The sequence below is a fragment of the Canis aureus genome, chromosome 32 (assembly GCF_053574225.1).
Source record: "Canis aureus isolate CA01 chromosome 32, VMU_Caureus_v.1.0, whole genome shotgun sequence".
NCBI lineage: Eukaryota > Metazoa > Chordata > Mammalia > Carnivora > Canidae > Canis > Canis aureus.
Window position 1 is genome coordinate 4,750,442 of NC_135642.1, and position 21,659 is coordinate 4,772,100.

Genomic DNA, 21,659 nt, shown 5'->3' on the forward strand with positions numbered 1-21,659 from the left:
CAAAAAAAATCTGTTAAAACGACAGTATTTGATAAATATCAAGTTGTTCCTCTTTGGCATTATTAAGAAAAAAACAAACAAGAATTATATATGCATTAATTATCATTGCTGAAAGAGAAGGTAAGAAAAGGAAATTCCTAACTGTTCATTTTAAGCCAAATTATAGGATAAATGTGTCTTCTTCATCAGTGTGTGTTTATTCATTAATGTATTAAATAAGGAAACACATTTACAGTTAATAATGTATGATTTTGTCTTAAAAATGTAGGAATGGTTGAAAATGTTGGGTAAAAATGTCTACAGTATTAACATTAGTCTGAAATGGGTATAACCCCAGAATAATAGCAATAATTCTATTTGAAATAGGGATAAAATGGGTGAATTGAGGGTGTCTGTGTGAGTGAACTCTCAGCTACATGTGCAAATATGTTCAGGATTAAGGAATTAATTTATAAAAATTTTCTGGCCAGTGTTTTATAAATTCCATAAATAATTCTTTCAAATAATATATTTCTTTGAACAGGGAATATATGTATATATTTTAAGAACTGCTTTTTGCAAGATAAAACTGTCAAGCCTTTTCTTTTCTTTTTTTTTTAATTTATTTTTTATTGGTGTTCAATTTACTAACATACAGAATAACCCCCCGTGCCCGTCATGTCAAGCCTTTTCATAGGAATGTTGTCATACTTCAGTACTTGTGTGGAGAACTTTAAAGCTCAGGACATTTGCCAAAAGTCTCAAAGGTGAAACTCATCTGTAAGGCAAGTCAATAATGAGACTGATTAGTTGGAATTATAGTAAGACTCTGCAGCTGAGAATGAAAAGGACTACAGATGGTCTCTGGAACTACTTACTACTTATCCTGGTGGCCCAGCATGAAAAGTAAGGTACAGGCTATCTCTATGTATTGCATAAAACTTAAATTTTAATTAGGAGCTCCTGGTGGGTTATATTATCACCATGACTCCTCATTGCACTGCTGACATTCTTTTATACAAAGGTAAGTACAATGAAATTCACAGGCTCCCTACACCTTATGATGGTGCCATTTGCTACTAGGGCATCCAAAGCCAAAAATAATGTTTTCAAAGTATTCTAGATGATATTTATTAATCAGCTAATATAAAACAGATAATATAAACATACCAGGTCAAGAATGGCTTTAACTGGTCTAAATTTCCAATAACACAATTGAAAGAGTATTGTGATTAGGATAATCTATAAGAAGACTTTGTTAACAAACAATTCCCTCTTTAGGTATTTGGGAAGACTGGAAATGACAAATTGATGCTTTCAAAATTTTAAAAAACTATCTTGTAAAATTAAGTGGAATAGTAAAATGTAGGTGAAAATGTTAAAAATCAGGTCTAGTTGAAATGATAAAATGTAAATTATAATATGTGAAGGAACTGGATATCTGTAATAGCAATAAAAACTGCACATGATATATACTTCCAAAAATATTTGAGGAAAATTTCAGAATACGATATAGTGTAATGGTGGTGGATTTATATAGCGAATCCTGTTTTAGACCTCCTTTGCCTGTGTTTCCTCCAAGGTCCTAGAATGGACCCTAACAACCACCTACTCACAATTTTGTCCTTATTAATGCCTTCCACCCAATTAATTGCCCCATCCCCCCAACCACCTCCCTTCCAACAACCCTCAGGTTATTTTGTAAGTTAAGAGGCTTTTATGGTTTGTCTCCCTCTCTGATTTCATCTTATTTTATTTTCCCCTCCCTTCCCTTATGGTCTTGTTTTGTTTCTTAAATTCCACATATGAGTGAAACTGTATGATAACTGTTTTTCTCTTCAAATGGGCTTTTGGACAAAACATTTAAAGTTGGCATTTCTATACACTAACAATGAGACTGAAGAAAGAGAAATTAAGGAGTCAATCCCATTTACAATTGCACCCAAAAGCATAAGATACCTAGGAATAAACCTAACCAAAGATGTAAAGGATCTATACCCTCAAAACTATAGAACACTTCTGAAAGAAATTGAGGAAGACACAAGAGATGGAAAAATATTCCATGCTCATGGATTGGCAGAATAAATATTGTGAAGATGTCAATGTTACCCAGGGCAATATACACGTTTAATGCAATCCCTATCAAAATACCATGGAATTTCTTCAGAGAGTTAGAACAAATTATTTTAAGATTTGTGTGGAATCAGAAAAGACCCCGAATAGCCAGGGGAATTTTAAAAAAGAAAACCATATCTGGGGGCATCACAATGCCAGATTTCAGGTTGTACTACAAAGCTGTGGTCATCAAGACAGTGTGGTACTGGCACAAAAACAGACACATAGATCAGTGGAACAGAATAGAGAACCCAGAAGGGGACCCTGAACTTTATGGTCAACTAATATTCAATAAAGGAGGAAAGACTATCCATTGGAAGAAAGACAGTCTCTTCAATAAATGGTGCTGGGAAAATTGGACATCCACATGCAGAAGAATGAAACTAGACCACTCTCTTTCACCATACACAAAGATAAACTCAAAATGGATGAAAGATCTAAATGTGAGACAAGATTCTATCAAAATCCTAGAGAAGAACACAGGCAACACCCTTTTTGAACTCAGCCACAGTAACTTCTTGCAAGATACATCCACGAAGGCAAAAGAAACAAAAGCAAAAATGAACTATTGGGACTTCATCAAGATAAGAAGCTTTTGCACAGCAAAGGATACAGTCAACAAAACTCAAAGACAACCTACAGAATGGGAGAAGATATTTGCAAATGACGTATCAGATAAAGGGCTAGTTTCCAAGATCTATAAAGAACTTATTAAACTCAACACCAAAGAAACAAACAATCCAATCATGAAATGGGCAAAAGACATGAACAGAAATCTCACAGAGGAAGACATAGACATGGCCAACATGCATATGAGAAAATGCTCTGCATCACTTTCCATCAGGGAAATACAAATCCAAACCACAATGAGATACCACCTCACACCGGTGAGAATGGGGCAAATTAACAAGGCAGGAAACCACAAATATTGGAGGGGATGCGGAGAAAAGGGAACCCTCTTACACTGTTGGTGGGAATGTGAACTGGTGCAGCCACTCTGGAAAACTGTGTGGAGGTTCCTCAAAGAGTTAAAAATAGACCTGCCCTACGACCCAGCAATTGCACTATTGGGGACTTACCCCAAAGATACAGATGCAGTGAAACGCCGGGACACCTGCACCCCGATGTTTATAGCAGCGATGGCCACGATAGCCAAACTGTGGAAGGAGCCTCGGTGTCCAACGAAAGATGAATGGATAAAGAAGATGTGGTTTATGTATACAATGGAATATTACTCAGCTATTAGAAATGACAAATACCCACCATTTGCTTCAACGTGGATGGAACTGGAGGGTATTATGCTGAGTGAAGTAAGTCAGTCGGAGAAGGACAAACATTATATGTTCTCATTCATTTGGGGAATATAAATAATAGTGAAAGGGAATATAAGGGAAGGGAGAAGAAATGTGTGGGAAATATCAGAAAGGGAGACAGAACGTAAAGACTGCTAACTCTGGGAAACGAACTAGGGGTGGTAGAAGGGGAGGAGGGCGGGGGGTGGGAGTGAATGGGTGACGGGCACTGGGGGTTATTCTGTATGTTAGTAAATTGAACACCAATAAAAAATTAAAAAAAAAAGTTGACAAGAGAACTGAATAAACTCTTCTCTTCCTGTTCATTCTCTATTACTATTTTTGAATGGTGAATTTTGGTTGTGTGTATCCAGACTTAAAACTAGGCAAAACAAGCAAGCAAACGAACAAACAAAAAAACAAAAAAAAATAAAACAAACAAAAAACCACCATGGAAACCTAAATCATGTGAACTTTTTGCATGTACTCTTAGAGTCCAGTGAAATACATTGAGCAATTTGATAGTCTTTCAGTTTATATGCTTCTGATAGGATGATTAATTTTTTAAAGATCAGAGTAGTTTTTGTTTTGAATTATTTTTAGTGGTATTAGTTATACCTAAGAGGTAAATATGTCTGGAGGGCTAACAACCAAATGAGGCTGGAACTGTAACTGGGATCATGGGTTGATGTATTCTGTCTATATGGCTGTTGGTATAACTTGACTTTTTATCTTTTTCTTTCTGATTTTTTGTTAAATACATGCATACATCCCAACATCTATCATGTACCAAAATATCATGTTTGCACTTTTATTTATTACTATGATAATTTACACTGCCAACATAAGAAGATGTATACCTACTTATATTTTATTGTCTCTTTAAAATTTACTTTTTAAAAAAGATTTTATTTATTCATGAGAGACACACAGAGAGAGAGAGAGGCAGAGACACAGGCAGAGGGAGAAGCAGGCTCCATGCCAGGAGCTCAATGTGGGACTTGATCCCAGAATTCTGGGATCACACCCTGAACCAAAGGCAGATGCCCAACCACAGAGCTACCCAGGCATCCCTAAAATTTACTTTATTGAGGAAAATGTTCAGGCCTGGAGGTTTCATGTGTTTTCCATAGTAGCCATTTTATGATTACTAAATGCTAGCTTACTGTTGATTTTGCCTTGTAACTTTGCTAGAACTCTAAGGCCACCAATAAAAGCTCATTATCCCAGTTCCCTCACCTACCAGGGCAAATTTAAAGGAGAAAATGTATTTTAGACTGAAATGCTAGTGCTAGAATTGACACTTAAGCTAGAAATTTTATTTTACATAATTATGTATCTACCTCAATCATTCTCTTTGTCAGAGTATAATTATATGGGTTGACCCTCAGTGATGAAAACAGAACACACTGTGTATATTAAGATTTAATAGAGTGCTTTGGATGCTCATAAAATCATCCAAAGAGCTGGAGAAGTGGGACTCAGGGGGCCACTACTAGACTTTCTGGAATCCAGAATAGACCCCAATAGTGCGATCTTAAAGTCAAAGGGTCTTGATGCTATTGCCACTGCCTCACCATCCTCAACACCCTTGTTGCTCTGTACAGTCAGTGGAATACAGGAGGGCTGCCACAATTGCTTCTCCCTTACATCTCATCATCTTGCTCACCAGCAGTGATTATATCAGTACATGTCTTCTGCTTTAACCCAAATTCTAAAGCTAATATTGTTACATCTAATTGGTGGAACATAATTTGCAAAGAAAACCTTGGCTAAAAAATCAATTCACAGATTCCAAGTGTTTTATGTAACAGAAAACATACTAAAGGAGAGTAGAGTCTGAGTCATCAATGATATCTATTATATTAACATTCATTTTTATTATAGCCTTTTTACTGTAGAGTAAAACCAAGGTAAATAAAAATACATAGAGCTTATAGTTTAATGAACTAGAAGGCAAATACCATTATAACCACATCTCAAGTTACAAAATAGAACTCTGACAGTCACCTGGAAATTGTTACATTTGTCCATTTCAAGTACAATTTTTTCTCTCTCCCCATCCAAAATTAACCACTGTACTTTGACATTAAAAATTATTTGCATTTCTTTATAGTTTTATGTATTCATGTATACCCAAATATGCATCCTGAGACACTTGAATTTCATCTTGTCCGTGTTTTTTTCCTTTACTTTTAATGTACAACTCTCCCTCCCACCATCTCTTACATTTCTGTATAATTTATCTTTTGAGGAATCACAGCTATTCACTAGGCAGTGTCTCCCCCATCTGGAATGCATGATTGCATGCATATAGTAGAGCTCAACATATACATCTGTCCTCTTTATATTTGTGGCAATTTACAAATCCAGAAACTTTATCATATTTGGTTTGATATCCTTTACAAGACAGACTAGGGATGGTATTACGTTCTTTCATTTGGAGGACACTAATATCTTCCTCTCGTTTTGGAATCAGAGCAGCTATTATTATTCAATGCCACAGCTTGTACTCAATGTCTTTAGTCATTTTTCTTGTCAAAAGTGTATTTTCTATAATATTCCTCAGAACAGCTTCTTGAGAACCATATTCCTTAAATTCTGGCATATTGATAACAGTTTCTCTGGCTCTTTAAACTTGAAAGTCACTTTTGCTGTAAATTCTTGCCATCCCTTTATTTTCTTGAGTACCTTAAATTTAAATTATGACTCCTTTTTTAAGTACTCAGGAGCCTGAAAAACATGTGTTTTTCTATATTACCTGAAAACATTACAAGTTAGGAATTTGGGACTAATCTTATAATTTTTGAAGGGAAGCACTCAAATCCCATCCTGGTAGTTATTAGTGGCCTCTCTAAACCAATCAAATAGGATTCCATTGCATTTGAGAGAATTTTAGGACACCTAAATACCTAAATTTATAAATTTTCTTTAAAAATCTTAAATAAATCTGAATTAAAATGTTCAAGAATAACATATAATTGGGTTATTATCAGTATATCTATTTAAGTTTTCTAATTTTCTTTCAAGGAATGTATAGCTTTATAGGTACCCTGATTTCTTATAAAATAGAATTCCTATAAATATCCTATAGGCTTTTTGCATCTGCTATCCCCATTTCTCATTTCACACAGGCTTTAACATACGAAGAGAGAATGAAACTTGCTGAAACCATTAAAATAATTATGATGCAGAGATTACATGACTATTACTTTAATATATTGTGAACTAGCTCCAAAGGGACAGACGCTGCCCTTTATGTCTGTTTTACCTATATCTCATTAGTAAGGCACATAATCAAAGAGAAAAAAAAATGAGGACAGGTTAAGGGATCTCTTAGAAAACATAAAGCATAACAAAACAAAACAAAACAAAAACATTCACAATAGAGGGGTCCCAGAAGAAGAGAGGGAAAATGATGAAACTTATTTAAAGAAATAATAGCTGTAAACTTCCCAAACTTAGAGAACAAAAGAGACATTCAGGTTCAAGAAGTACAGAAAGTTCCGAACAAGACAAACCCAAGGAGGTACAGAGATTAACACATAATAATTAAAATGTCAAATGTTAAAGATAGAATTTTACAAGTGATTAAGAGAGGCAATAAGTTATGTATAAGGGAAACCCTATAAGGGTATTGGCTGATTTTTCAGCAGTAACTTTGTAGGCTGGCAGGGAGTGTCATGATATATTCAAAGAGCTGAAAGGAAAAAATCTACATCAAAAATATTCTACATTAAGCAAGCTTATCATTCAGAATTGAAGAGGAAATAAAAGGGTTCCCAGGCAAAAGTTAAAGGAGTTTATCACCACTAAACTGGCCTAGTAAGAAATGTTAAAGGGACTTCTTTAAGTGCAAAAGAAATGGTCACAATTAAATGTGAGAGAATTTAGATAAAAATATGTAAAATATGACTGTCTTCCCATAAAATGTAGAGGAGGGAGTAAAATAAATTTTTTAGGAATGTGTTTAAACTTAAATGATTTTAAACTTATATATATGGCTATATATTTAGGATACTATAAATGAACATCATAGTAACCACAAATCCAAACTGTAATAGATACACAAAAAAAGGAACACATAACACTATGGCAACTAATCAAATACAAAGAAAGAGACCAAGGGAAGAAAGGAACAGTAAAGAACCACAAAACAACTAGAAAAAAAGTACAAAACAGTATTAAGTACATAACCCATCAATAATTACTTTGAATTTAAATGAACCAAATGCTCTGATTGAAAGACATACATACAATGATAGAATGAATAAAAAACACAAGACCCATCTATATGCTTCCTGCAAGAGACTCACCTCAGACCTAAAGACACAGAGAAACTGAAAATGAAAGGTTGGAAAAACATGAGCCATGCAAATGCAAGTGAAAAAAAAATAAGTCCAAGGCAGCAATACTTATACTAGACAAAATAGTCTTGAAAATAAACACTGTAACAAAAGATAAAGAAAGGCATTTTATAATGATAAAGGGATCAATCCAACAAGAGGACATAATAATTATAAATATTTATGTACCCAACATTAGAGCACCTAAATATATAAAACAAATATTAGTGGGCAAAATGAGAGAAACTGATGGTAATATATTAATAATAATAGGGGAATTTAGCACCCCACTGACATCAATAGATAGATCATCCAGATAATCAATAACGAAACAGTGTATTTGAATGACACATTAGGCCAGATGGATGTAACAGATATAAACAGAACATTCCATTCCAAAACAACAGAATATACATTCTTTTCAAGGCTGAATGGAACATTTTACAGAATGAATCCTTGTTAGCCCACAAAAAGAAAAAATCTCAAAAAATTTAAAATACTGATGTATCTTTTCCAAATACAACAGTATGAAACTGGAAATGAATCACAAGTAAACAACTGGAAAAAACCAGAAACACATGGTTGCTAAACAATATGCTACTAAAGAATAAAGGGACTAATGAAGAAATTTAAAAAATACATGGAGAAAAATGAAAATGAAACACAACAGTCCAAAAATCTTTGGAGCACAGCAAAAGCTGTTCTAAGAGGGAAATATATAACAATATAGGTCGACTTCAAGAAAAAAGGAAAATCCCAAACAACCTAACATTACACCTAATGGACTAGAAAAAGAAAGCAAAGCCCAAGGTAAGTAGAAAGCAGGGACGATAAAGATCAGAGCAGAAATAAATGACAGATTAAAAGAAAAAAAATGAAATCAAAAGCAGGTTCTTTGACAATATAAACAAAACTGATAAGCTCTTAGCCAGACAAATCAAGAAAAGAGAAAGGACCCCCAAAACAGAATCAGAAATGAAAAACCAGAACTAATGGCTCATACTATTGAAATACAAAACATTGTAAGACAATACAACAAAATCTATATGCTAACAAATTGGACAACCTAGAAGAAATGGATAGATGCCTCATAACATGAAATCTCCTAAAACTGAATCAAGAATGAAAACCTGACTATACTAATTTCTGTTAGCAAATTAAATCAATAAAATAAAAAACTACGCAAAGCAAAGGTCTGGGACCAGATGCAAAGGTAAATTCTACCAAACATTAAAAAAAGTTAATGCCCATTTTCCTGAAACCATTCCAAAAAATAGAAAGAAAGGAAAGCTTTGAAATATATTGTATGGGCTGGCATTACCCTGATACTTAAACCAGACACAGACACCACAAAGAAAGAAACTATAGGCTAATATTCCTAATGGACAGATATGCAAAAGTATTAGCAAAGCATACCCAACAATACATTAAAAGGATCATTCAGGAGGGGCAAGGTGGCGGAAGAGTAGGGTCTCCAAATCACCTGTCTCCACCAAACTACCTAGAAAACCTTCAAATTATCCTGAAAATCTATGAATTCGGCCTGAGATTTAAAGAGAGACCAGCTGGAATGCAACAGTGAGAAGAGTTCGCGCTTCTATCAAGGTAGGAAGACGGGGAAAAAGAAATAAAGACACAAAAGGACTCCAAGGGGGAGGGGCCCGCGAGGAGCCGGGCTGAGGCCGGGGCGAGTGTCCCCAGGACAGGAGAGCCCCGTCCCGGAGACGCAGGAGCTGCACCGACCTTCCCGGGCGGAAAGGGGCTCGCAGGGAGGTGGAGCAGGACCCAGGAGGGCGGGGATGCCCTCGGGCTCCCGGGGACACTAACAGACACCTGCGCCCCGGGAGAGTGCGCCGAGCTCCCTAAGGGCTGCAGCGCGCACGGGGGGACCCGGAGCAGCTCGGGGGGCTCGGGCGGCGGCTCCGCGGAGGGGGCTGCGGGGCGGGAGCAGCTCGGGGGGCTCGGGGGCGGCTCCGCGGAGGGGGCTGCACGGAGCCGGGAGCAGCTCGGCCGGGCTCGGGCAGAGGAAGAGGCTCCGTGCAGAGGGGCCTGCGCGGTTCCAGGAGCAGCTCGGAGGGGCTCGGGCGGCTGCTCCGCGGAGGGGGCTGCGCGGCCCGGGAGCGCGAATCCACCAGCGCAGGCTCCGGAGCACAGGGCGCCGGGACACAGCCCAGGATCCCGCCTCCCCCGGGACAGGCAGAGGCCGGGAGGGCCCAGGACAGCAAGGACGCTCCTGCCCCAGCTGAGCAGATCAGCGGCCCCGCCCGGAGCCTCCAGGCCCTGCAGACGGAGTTCCTGCCGGAGCTGAATCCAGGTTTCCAGAGCTGCCCCGCCACTGGGGCTGTTCCTCCTGCGGCCTCACGGGGTAAACAACCCCCACTGGGCCCTGCACCAGGCAGGGGCACAGCAGCTCCCCCAACTGCTAACACCTGAAAATCAGCACAACAGGCCCCTCCCCCAGAACACCAGCTAGACGGACAACTTCCAGGAGAAGCCAAGGGACATAAAGAACACAGAATCAGAAGATACTCCCCTGTGGTTCTTTTTTTTTTTTTTTTTTTTTTTTTTTTGTTGTTGTTGTTTTTTTGTTGTTTTTTTTTTGTTTTGTTTTGTTTTGCTTTTTGATTTGTTTCCTCCCCCACCCCCCTTTTTTTCTCCTTTCTTTTTCTTTCTCTTTTTCTTCTTTTTTTTTCTTTCGTTTTTTTTTCTCTTCCCTTTTTTTTCTCTTTCACTTTTCTTTCCTTCTTTCTCTCCTCTCTTTTTCTCTTTTTCCCAATACAACTTGCTTTTGGCCACTCTGCACTGAGCAAAATGACTAGAAGGAAAACCTCACCTCAAAAGAAAGAATCAGAAACAGTCCTCTCTCCCACAGAGTTACAAAATCTGGATTACAATTCAATGTCAGAAAGCCAATTCAGAAGCACTATTATACAGCTACTGGTGGCTCTAGAAAAAAGTATAAAGGACTCAAGAGACTTCATGACTGCAGAATTTAGAGCTAATCAGGCAGAAATTAAAAATCAATTGAATGAGATGCAATCCAAACTAGAAGTCCTAACGACGAGGGTTAACGAGGTGGAAGAACGAGTGAGTGACCTAGAAGACAAGTTGATAGCAAAGAGGGAAACTGAGGAAAAAAGAGACAAACAATTAAAAGACCATGAAGATAGATTAAGGGAAATAAACGACAGCCTGAGGAAGAAAAACCTACTTTTAATTGGGGTTCCCGAGGGCGCCGAAAGGGACAGAGGGCCAGAATATGTATTTGAACAAATTCTAGCTGAAAACTTTCCTAATCTGGGAAGGGAAACACGCATTCAGATCCAGGAAATAGAGAGATCCCCCCCTAAAATCAATAAAAACCGTTCAACACCTCGACATTTAATTGTGAAGCTTGCAAATTCCAAAGATAAGGAGAAGATCCTTAAAGCAGCAAGAGACAAGAAATCCCTGACTTTTATGGGGAGGAGTATTAGGGTAACAGCAGACCTCTCCACAGAGACCTGGCAGGCCAGAAAGGGCTGGCAGGATATATTCAGGGTCCTAAATGACAAGAACATGCAACCAAGAATACTTTATCCAGCAAGGCTCTCATTCAAAATGGAAGGAGAGATAAAGAGCTTCCAAGACAGGCAGCAACTAAAAGAATATGTGACCTCCAAACCAGCTCTGCAAGAAATTTTAAGGGGGACTCTTAAAAGTCCCCTTTAAGAAGAAGTTCAGTGGAACAGTCCACAAAAACAAAGACTGAATAGATATCATGATGACACTAAACTCATATCTCTCAATAGTAACTCTGAATGTGAACGGGCTTAATGACCCCATCAAAAGGCGCAGGGTTTCAGACTGGATAAAAAGGCAGGACCCATCTATTTGCTGTCTACAAGAGACTCATTTTAGACAGAAGGACACCTACAGCCTGAAAATAAAAGGTTGGAGAACCATTTACCATTCGAATGGTCCTCAAAAGAAAGCAGGGGTAGCCATCCTTATATCAGATAAACTAAAATTTACCCCAAAGACTGTAGTGAGAGATGAAGAAGGACACTATATCATACGTAAAGGATCTATTCAACAAGAGGACTTAACAATCCTCAATATATATGCTCCGAATGTGGGAGCTGCCAAATATATAAATCAATTATTAACCAAAGTGAAGAAATACTTAGATAATAATACACTTATACTTGGTGACTTCAATCTAGCTCTTTCTATACTCGATAGGTCTTCTAAGCACAACATCTCCAAAGAAACGAGAGCTTTAAATGATACACTGGACCAGATGGATTTCACAGATATCTACAGAACTTTACATCCAAACTCAACTGAATACACATTCTTCTCAAGCGCACATGGAACTTTCTCCAGAATAGACCACATATTGGGACACAAATCGGGTCTGAACCGATACCAAAAGATTGGGATTGTCCCCTGCATATTCTCGGACAATAATTCCTTGAAATTAGAACTAAATCACAACAAGAAGTTTGGAAGAACCTCAAACACGTGGAGGTTAAGGACCATCCTGCTAAAAGATAAAAGGGTCAACCAGGAAATTAAGGAAGAATTAAAAAGATCCATGGAAACTAATGAGAATGAAGATACAACCGTTCAAAATCTTTGGGATGCAGCAAAAGCAGTCCTAAGGGGGAAATACATCGCAATACAAGCATCCATTCAAAAACTGGAAAGAACTCAAATACAAAAGCTAACCTTACACATAAAGGAGCTAGAGAAAAAACAGCAAATAGATCCTACACCCAAGAGAAGAAGGGAGTTAATAAAGATTCGAGCAGAACTCAACGAAATCGAGACCAGAAGAACTGTGGAACAGATCAACAGAACCAGGAGTTGGTTCTTTGAAAGAATTAATAAGATAGATAAACCATTAGCCAGCCTTATTAAAAAGAAGAGAGAGAAGACTCAAATTAATAAAATCATGAATGAGAAAGGAGAGATCACTACCAACACCAAGGAAATACAAACGATTTTAAAAACATATTATGAACAGCTATACGCCAATAAATTAGGCAATCTAGAAGAAATGGACGCATTCCTGGAAAGCCACAAACTACCAAAACTGGAACAGGAAGAAATAGAAAACCTGAACAGGCCAATAACCAGGGAGGAAATTGAAGCAGTCATCAAAAACCTCCCAAGACACAAGAGTCCAGGGCCAGATGGCTTCCCAGGGGAATTTTGTCAAACGTTTAAAGAAGAAATCATACCTATTCTCCTAAAGCTGTTTGGAAAGATAGAAAGAGATGGAGTACTTCCAAATTCGTTCTATGAAGCCAGCATCACCTTAATTCCAAAGCCAGACAAAGACTCCACCAAAAAGGAGAATTACAGACCAATATCCCTGATGAACATGGATGCAAAAATTCTCAACAAGATACTGGCCAGTAGGATCCAACAGTACATTAAGAAAATTATTCACCATGACCAAGTAGGATTTATCCCTGGGACACAAGGCTGGTTCAACACCCGTAAAACAATCAATGTGATTCATCATATCAGCAAGAGAAAAACCAAGAACCATATGATCCTCTCATTGGATGTAGAGAAAGCATTTGACAAAATACAGCATCCATTTCTGATCAAAACTCTTCAGAGTGTAGGGATAGAGGGAACATTCCTCGACATCTTAAAAGCCATCTATGAAAAGCCCACAGCAAATATCATTCTCAATGGGGAAGCACTAGGAGCCTTTCCCCTAAGATCAGGAACAAGACAGGGATGTCCACTCTCACCACTGCTGTTCAACATAGTACTGGAAGTCCTAGCCTCAGCAATCAGACAACAAAAAGACATTAAAGGCATTCAAATTGGCAAAGAAGAAGTCAAACTCTCCCTCTTCGCCGATGACATGATACTCTACATAGAAAACCCAAAAGTCTCCACCCCAAGATTGCTAGAACTCATACAGCAATTCGGTAGCGTGGCAGGATACAAAATCAATGCCCAGAAGTCAGTGGCATTTCTATACACTAACAATGAGACTGAAGAAAGAGAAATTAAGGAGTCAATCCCATTTACAATTGCACCCAAAAGCATAAGATACCTAGGAATAAACCTAACCAAAGATGTAAAGGATCTATACCCTCAAAACTATAGAACACTTCTGAAAGAAATTGAGGAAGACACAAGAGATGGAAAAATATTCCATGCTCATGGATTGGCAGAATAAATATTGTGAAGATGTCAATGTTACCCAGGGCAATATACACGTTTAATGCAATCCCTATCAAAATACCATGGAATTTCTTCAGAGAGTTAGAACAAATTATTTTAAGATTTGTGTGGAATCAGAAAAGACCCCGAATAGCCAGGGGAATTTTAAAAAAGAAAACCATATCTGGGGGCATCACAATGCCAGATTTCAGGTTGTACTACAAAGCTGTGGTCATCAAGACAGTGTGGTACTGGCACAAAAACAGACACATAGATCAGTGGAACAGAATAGAGAACCCAGAAGGGGACCCTGAACTTTATGGTCAACTAATATTCAATAAAGGAGGAAAGACTATCCATTGGAAGAAAGACAGTCTCTTCAATAAATGGTGCTGGGAAAATTGGACATCCACATGCAGAAGAATGAAACTAGACCACTCTCTTTCACCATACACAAAGATAAACTCAAAATGGATGAAAGATCTAAATGTGAGACAAGATTCTATCAAAATCCTATAGAAGAACACAGGCAACACCCTTTTTGAACTCAGCCACAGTAACTTCTTGCAAGATACATCCACGAAGGCAAAAGAAACAAAAGCAAAAATGAACTATTGGGACTTCATCAAGATAAGAAGCTTTTGCACAGCAAAGGATACAGTCAACAAAACTCAAAGACAACCTACAGAATGGGAGAAGATATTTGCAAATGACGTATCAGATAAAGGGCTAGTTTCCAAGATCTATAAAGAACTTATTAAACTCAACACCAAAGAAACAAACAATCCAATCATGAAATGGGCAAAAGACATGAACAGAAATCTCACAGAGGAAGACATAGACATGGCCAACATGCATATGAGAAAATGCTCTGCATCACTTTCCATCAGGGAAATACAAATCCAAACCACAATGAGATACCACCTCACACCGGTGAGAATGGGGCAAATTAACAAGGCAGGAAACCACAAATATTGGAGGGGATGCGGAGAAAAGGGAACCCTCTTACACTGTTGGTGGGAATGTGAACTGGTGCAGCCACTCTGGAAAACTGTGTGGAGGTTCCTCAAAGAGTTAAAAATAGACCTGCCCTACGACCCAGCAATTGCACTATTGGGGACTTACCCCAAAGATACAGATGCAGTGAAACGCCGGGACACCTGCACCCCGATGTTTATAGCAGCGATGGCCACGATAGCCAAACTGTGGAAGGAGCCTCGGTGTCCAACGAAAGATGAATGGATAAAGAAGATGTGGTTTATGTATACAATGGAATATTACTCAGCTATTAGAAATGACAAATACCCACCATTTGCTTCAACGTGGATGGAACTGGAGGGTATTATGCTGAGTGAAGTAAGTCAATCAGAGAAGGACAAACATTATATGTTCTCATTCATTTGGGGAATATAAATAATAGTGAAAGGGAATATAAGGGAAGGGAGAAGAAATGTGTGGGAAATATCAGAAAGGGAGACAGAACGTAAAGACTGCTAACTCTGGGAAACGAACTAGGGGTGGTAGAAGGGGAGGAGGGCGGGGGGTGGGAGTGAATGGGTGACGGGCACTGGGGGTTATTCTGTATGTTAGTAAATTGAACACCAATAAAAAATAAATTAAAAAAAAAAAGGATCATTCACCATAATTATGTGGGATTTATTCTGGCTATGCAAGGATGGTTGAATATGAATGTGATAAACCATATCAACAAAAGGAAAGGTAGAAGTCATATAATTGCAGTAGAAACAGAAAAAGTACTAGCCCAAATTCAACATCTGTTCATAAAAACTCTCAATAATGTGGGTTTAGAGGGGAAATACTTCAATATAGTGGACCATATAAAAGAACCATATAAAAAAACTACAGTTAACAACATATGCAAAGGGAGAAAGCTGAGAACTTATTCTTAAGATCAGGAACAAGATGAAAATGTCTACTATCACCAATTTTTTTAGTAATAAATTTATTTTTTATTGGTGTTCAATTTGCCAACATACAGAATAACACCCAGTGCTCATCCTTCAAGTGCCCCCCTCAGTGCCCGTCACCCATTCACCCGCACCGCCCACCCTCCTCCCCTTCCACCACCCCTACTTCATTTCCCAGAGTTAGGAGTCTTTATGTTCTGTCTCCCTTTCTGATATCTCATACCCATTTCTTCCCCCTTCCCTTCGATTCCCTTTCACTATTATTTATATTCCCCAAATGAATGAGAAGATATAATGTTTGTCCTTCTCTGATTGACTCATTTCACTGCCTCTGTATCTGTGGGGTAAATCCTCAACAGTGCAATTGCTGGGTCGTAGGGCAGATCTATTTTTAACTCTTTGGGGAACCTCCACACAGTTTTCCAAAGTGGCTGCACCAGCTCACATTCCCACAAACAGTGCAAGAGGGTTCCCCTTTCTCCCCATCCTTTCCAACATTTGTGGTTTCCTGCCTTGTTAATTTTCCCCATTCTCACTGGTGTGAGGTGGTATCTCATTGTGGTTTTGTTTGTATTTCCCTGATGGCAAATGATGCAGAGCATTTTCTCATGTGCTTGTTGGCCATGTCTATGTCTTCCTCTGTGAGATTTCTGTTCATGTCTTTTGCCCATTTCATGATTGGATTGTTTGTTTCTTTGCTGTTGAGTTTAACAAGTTCTTTATAGATCTTGGAAACTAGCCCTTTATCTGATAGGTCATTTGGAAATATCTTCTCCCATTCTGTAGGTTGTCTTTTAGTTTTGTTGACTGTATCCTTTGCTGTGCAAAAGCTTCTTATCTTGATGAAGTCCCAATAGTTCATTTTTGCTTTTGTTTCTTTTGCCTTCGTGGATGTATCTTGCAAGAAGTTACTGTGGCCGAGTTCAAAAAGGGTGTTGCCTGTGTTCTCCTCTAGGATTTTGATGGGATCTTGTCTCACATTTAGATCTTTCATCCATTTTGAGTTTATCTTTGTGTATGGTGAAAGAGAGTGGTCTAGTTTCATTCTTCTGCATGTGGATGTCCAATTTTCCCAGCACCATTTATTGAAGAGACTGCCTTTCTTCCAATGGATAGTCTTTCCTCCTTTGTCGAATATTAGTTGACCATAATGTTCAGGGTCCACTTCTGGGTTCTCTATTCTGTTCCATTGATCTATGTGTCTGTTTTTGTGCCTGTACCACACTGTCTTGATGACCACAGCTTTGTAGTACAACCTGAAATCTGGCATTGTGATGCCCCCAGATATGGTTTTCTTTTTTAAAATTCCGCTGGCTATTCGGGGCCTTTTCTGATTCCACACAAATCTTAAAATAATTTGTTCTAACTCTCTGAAAAAAGTCCATGGTGTTTTGATAGGGATTGCATTAAACGTGTCAATTGCCCTGGTTAACATTGACATTTTCACAATATTAATTCTTCCATTCCATGAGCATGGAATATTTTTCCATATCTTCGTGTCTTCCTCAATTTATTTCAGAAGTGTCCTGTAGTTTTTAGGGTATATCCTTTCCTTATTTGGTTAGTTTTATTCCTAGGTATCTTATGCTTTTGGGTGCAATTGTAAATGGGACTGACTCCTTAATTTGTCTTTCTTCAGTTTCATTGTTAGTGTATAGAAATGCCACTGATTTCTGGGCATTGATTATGTATCCTGTCACACTGCCAAATTGCTGTATGAGTTCTAGCAATCTTGGGGGTGGAGTCTTTTGTGTTTTCTATGTACAGCATCATGTCATCAGTGAAGAGAGAGAGTTTGATTTTTTCTTTGCCAGTTTGAATGCCTTTAATTTCTTTTTGTTGTCTGATTGCTGAAGCTAGGACTTCTAGTACTCTGTTGAATAGCAGTGGTGAGAGTGGACATCCCTGTCTTGTTCCTGATCTTAGGGGAAAGGCTCCCAGTGTTTCCCCATTGAGAATGATATTTGCTGTGGGCTTTTCGTAGATGGCTTTTAAGATGTCGAGGAATGTTCCCTCTATCCCTACACTCTGAAGAGTTTTGATCAGAAATGGATGCTGTATTTTGTCAAATGCTTTCTCTGCATCTCTTGAGAGGATCATATGGTTCTTGTGTTTTCTCTTGTTAATGTGATCAATCACATTGATTGTTTTACAAGTGTTGAACCAGGCTTGAATCCAGGGGATAAATCCTACTTTGTCATGGTGAATAATCTTCTTAATGCATTGTTGTATCCTATTGGCTAGTATCTTTTTTTAAAGATTTTATTTATTTATTCATGGTAGACAAAGAGAGGCAGACACACAGGCAGAGGGAGAAGCAGGCTCCATGCAGGGAGCCTGAAGTGGGACTCCATCTCCGGAACTCCAGGATCGTGCCCTGGGCCGAAAGGCAGGCGCCAAACCGCTGAGCCACCCACCCAGGGATCCCTATTGGCTAGTATCTTGTTGAGAATTTGCATCCATGTTCATCAGGGATATTGGTCTATAATCCTCCTTTTTGGTGGGGTCTTTGTCTGGTTTTGGAATGAAGGTGATGCTGGCCTCATAGAATGAGTTTGGAAGTACTCCATCTCTTTCTATCTTTCCAAACAGTTTAGTAGAATAGGGACGGTTTCTTCTTCAAACGTTTGATAGAATTCCCTTGGGAAGCCATCTGGCCCTGGACTTTTGTGTCTTGGGAGGTTTTTGATGACTGCTTCAATTTCCTCCCTGGTTATTGGCCTGTTTAGGTTTTCTATTTCTTCCAGTTCCAGTTTTGGTAGTTTGTGGTTTTCCAGAAATGCATCCATTTCTTCTAGATTGCCCAATTTATTGGTGTATACCTGGTCATAATATGTTTTTAAAATCGTTTGTATTTCCTTGGTGTTAGTAGTGATCTCTCCTTTCTCATTAATTAATTTATTAATTTAAGTTTTCTCTCTCTTCTCTTTAATAAGGCTGGCTAATGGTTTATCTATCTTATTAATTCTTTCAAAGAACTAACTCCTGATTTTGTTGTTTTGTTCCGCAGTTCTTCTGGTCGACAAGAGCCTTCCTTAACATGCATCACCCATTTAGTCCATCTCCCATCCACTACTCTCTAACAACCCTCAGGTTAGAAGTAGACATTTTAAAGAAGTGACAAGAAAAAGGAAATGTCTCTGAGCTCCCAGGACAGCAAATTGTGGAAAGGAGAATATATGGAGGAATGAGTAAAAGATAATCCCACTAGCCTTTTAGTCAGTTTTGTTATAGAGATTCCTTTGGTTCCCTCTCTGGACTGAACATGATCTAGGGTTGTCTGTGATGATTAACTTCTGTCCTTCCCTGATAGAGAGGGACAGGGGAACACCTTTACAAATTTATGTCCTGCTTTTAGGCAAATAGGTGGAAGGTAGAGAGCTTTTTTTATATCTGTTTCTTCTCAGTTGCCTTCAGCACAAAATAATTCATATGCCAAAGTGGCATATTTTGGGGTAGTATATCCTAATACTTTTCACAATGTTTTATTCCTAATAAAAATAAAGGAAATATGGTAAAACATTAAAATTTCACAAAGTTGAACATTGTAAATAAAGATATTAAATTCATAGTTATCTTTATTTTCAGTATACTTGAAATATTTTTTTTTAAATTTTTATTTATTTATGATAGTCACACACAGAGAGAGAGGGAGAGGCAGAGACACAGGCAGAGGGAGAAGAAGGCTCCATGCACCAGAAGCCCGACATGGGATTCGATCCTGGGTCTCCAGGATCGCGCCCTGGGCCAAAGGCAGGCGCTAAACCGCTGCGCCACCCAGGGATCCCAGTATACTTGAAATATTTAAAATAATTTTATACAAGGGTAAACTGAGAATCAGAGAGTTAAGTTTGTCCCATAACTTATTCTTAGTTCTTGACAGAACTGAGAAAAAGGATCCATGTCCTCTGAGTTCCAATTAGTTACCCTTTCCTCCATACCTATCACATGTTCAGGTAACAAGGACACAGCATGTCCTTCCATTAAAGCCAAAACATTTTTCACTGAGGCAAGAATAATGTATTTTAGCACACATTTCCCCTAGAGTAGCTGGTTCAATTGTACAGAATTCACAGAAGATATTTTACTCTACACAAGGGTTGAATGACCCTGCCTTTTTCTCCTGTGGATCCTTTTTGTAACTGTCAACAATGTGGGATATTACTTACTTTTTTCCATTGGGAATATGTAGTTGAAGGTATTAATAATAATCCCCATTGGTAAATGAAAGTTGGCCATCTATTACTAGCTCTCCAAACTTCAATTGATCAATTAGATGAAACCATAGTACTACTCCAATCTGACAAAAGAAAAAGGCATCTATAAATACCAGTACTCAACAGAGACTAATCCCACAACAGAAAAACTGAAGAATTCAATTTACATCTCTGACATGCATTATATCAGGTAGGCTATATCTGAAAAAGGTAACATCAGAAATAGACTGTGTCCAGTTACATATTAAGTTTTGAAGCTTGTACCTTAGAGAAGATCTATAAATGAGAGAAAAATGTATTAGAAGTCAGAGGAAGTGAATCAAGGTGAGGATGTTCGTGCATCTCAGCATGATTAAAAGAATTTGTGAGAAATTATGTATGAAGCTGGAGTTACCTTTGGAGATTATGACAGAGTCTGTACCTAAAAAAATCCATTATGACAGTCTCACCTATCACCTAAAGCAACCAAATAAACATGTAAATCAAGGCCATATAATTCTTTGTGGACATATGCCTATGCAGTAAAGCTAACCCAAAAAATCATGGGAGGTTAAATACCAAAATCAGGTCATAGGTGTATAGTTGTATATCTTTTCATTAATGATTTATTTTACTTACTCTGCATTTGAAGTAGACCAGATAGAATCTAACTTAATAGAACTAGAGTGAAATTTTCTTCCCTTTTATGTATCTCACTTATATCACTTAGTAAAAAGTTGGTAAACAAAATGTGGTTTACTTTTAATACAACAAATAATCAATTTTCTCTAATGCTATGATTCAAAAGGTTTATTTTGTCCCCTTTGCATTTGTTGGCTTGATTATTGCACTGGTTTTAATGACTTAAGTATGAGCTTATATTACTAATGAGATAAAATATTCTTGTTCCATATAGAAATGAAGTTTATGTACATGGCCTACGGTTTGCTGAGTTCAGTCATTCACTGGGAAAGTCTCCGTTAGATTATAAGGTGAAAGCTCAAATAAATGATAGATATAAAGTGATACATATTTCAGCTAATACTAAAATACATATATGAAAAATATTCCAATCACATCTATATACCAAATCCTGTGAAAGATACAAAAGGAGCATGAGAATACAAGGAGCACCGAATATGGCAGGGGAAGAATGTCTATACAAAAACTCTTACTTTGGGAGAGCACATAATCTACATATAAGCAAAGTGATATGACATTAACAAGAAGAGAAATTTCAACTTATGCCTCAAGGAAGGCTTTCAAACCTTCAAAGGTTATCTGTGAAGGGTATCAGAAAATGAACAGAAACTGTCCCCCACCTTAGTAAATGTTGAATAGTCTGGTTTTGTCTAGAGAGTAGTAAGGGGTATAAGTAAACCCAGACCATATTATATGCTTGGCTGTCATGCTAAGGACTTTAAGTTTTACTAGCTTTTCTACTTTGAGGAGTGGTGAGATGTTACAAGTGGGAGAATGAGATCCAGGAAAAAGTAAAACTTCACAACCTGGAGAATAATAGTGACAGTTACATAGTGAAGAAAAGTTTAAAGAGGAAATAGCTGACCTGAGGAGAGAAATTGTGAGCTATGGTCTGAGACGGCTATGCAATAGTCAGAAACATGTTTA

The 21,659-nt window shown here is 38.0% G+C and overlaps 1 long non-coding RNA gene across 1 annotated transcript; it reads right to left on the reverse strand.

Moving 5' to 3' along the window:
- Positions 1-622: 622 nt before the first annotated feature.
- On the reverse strand, positions 623-20,427 carry LOC144302879 (uncharacterized). The gene is made up of 3 exons (XR_013369881.1): positions 20,316-20,427; positions 20,004-20,134; positions 623-757 (listed from the first exon to the last, which is right to left on the reverse strand). It is a non-coding gene; the product is annotated as an uncharacterized LOC144302879 (long non-coding RNA).
- Positions 20,428-21,659: the final 1,232 nt, after the last annotated feature.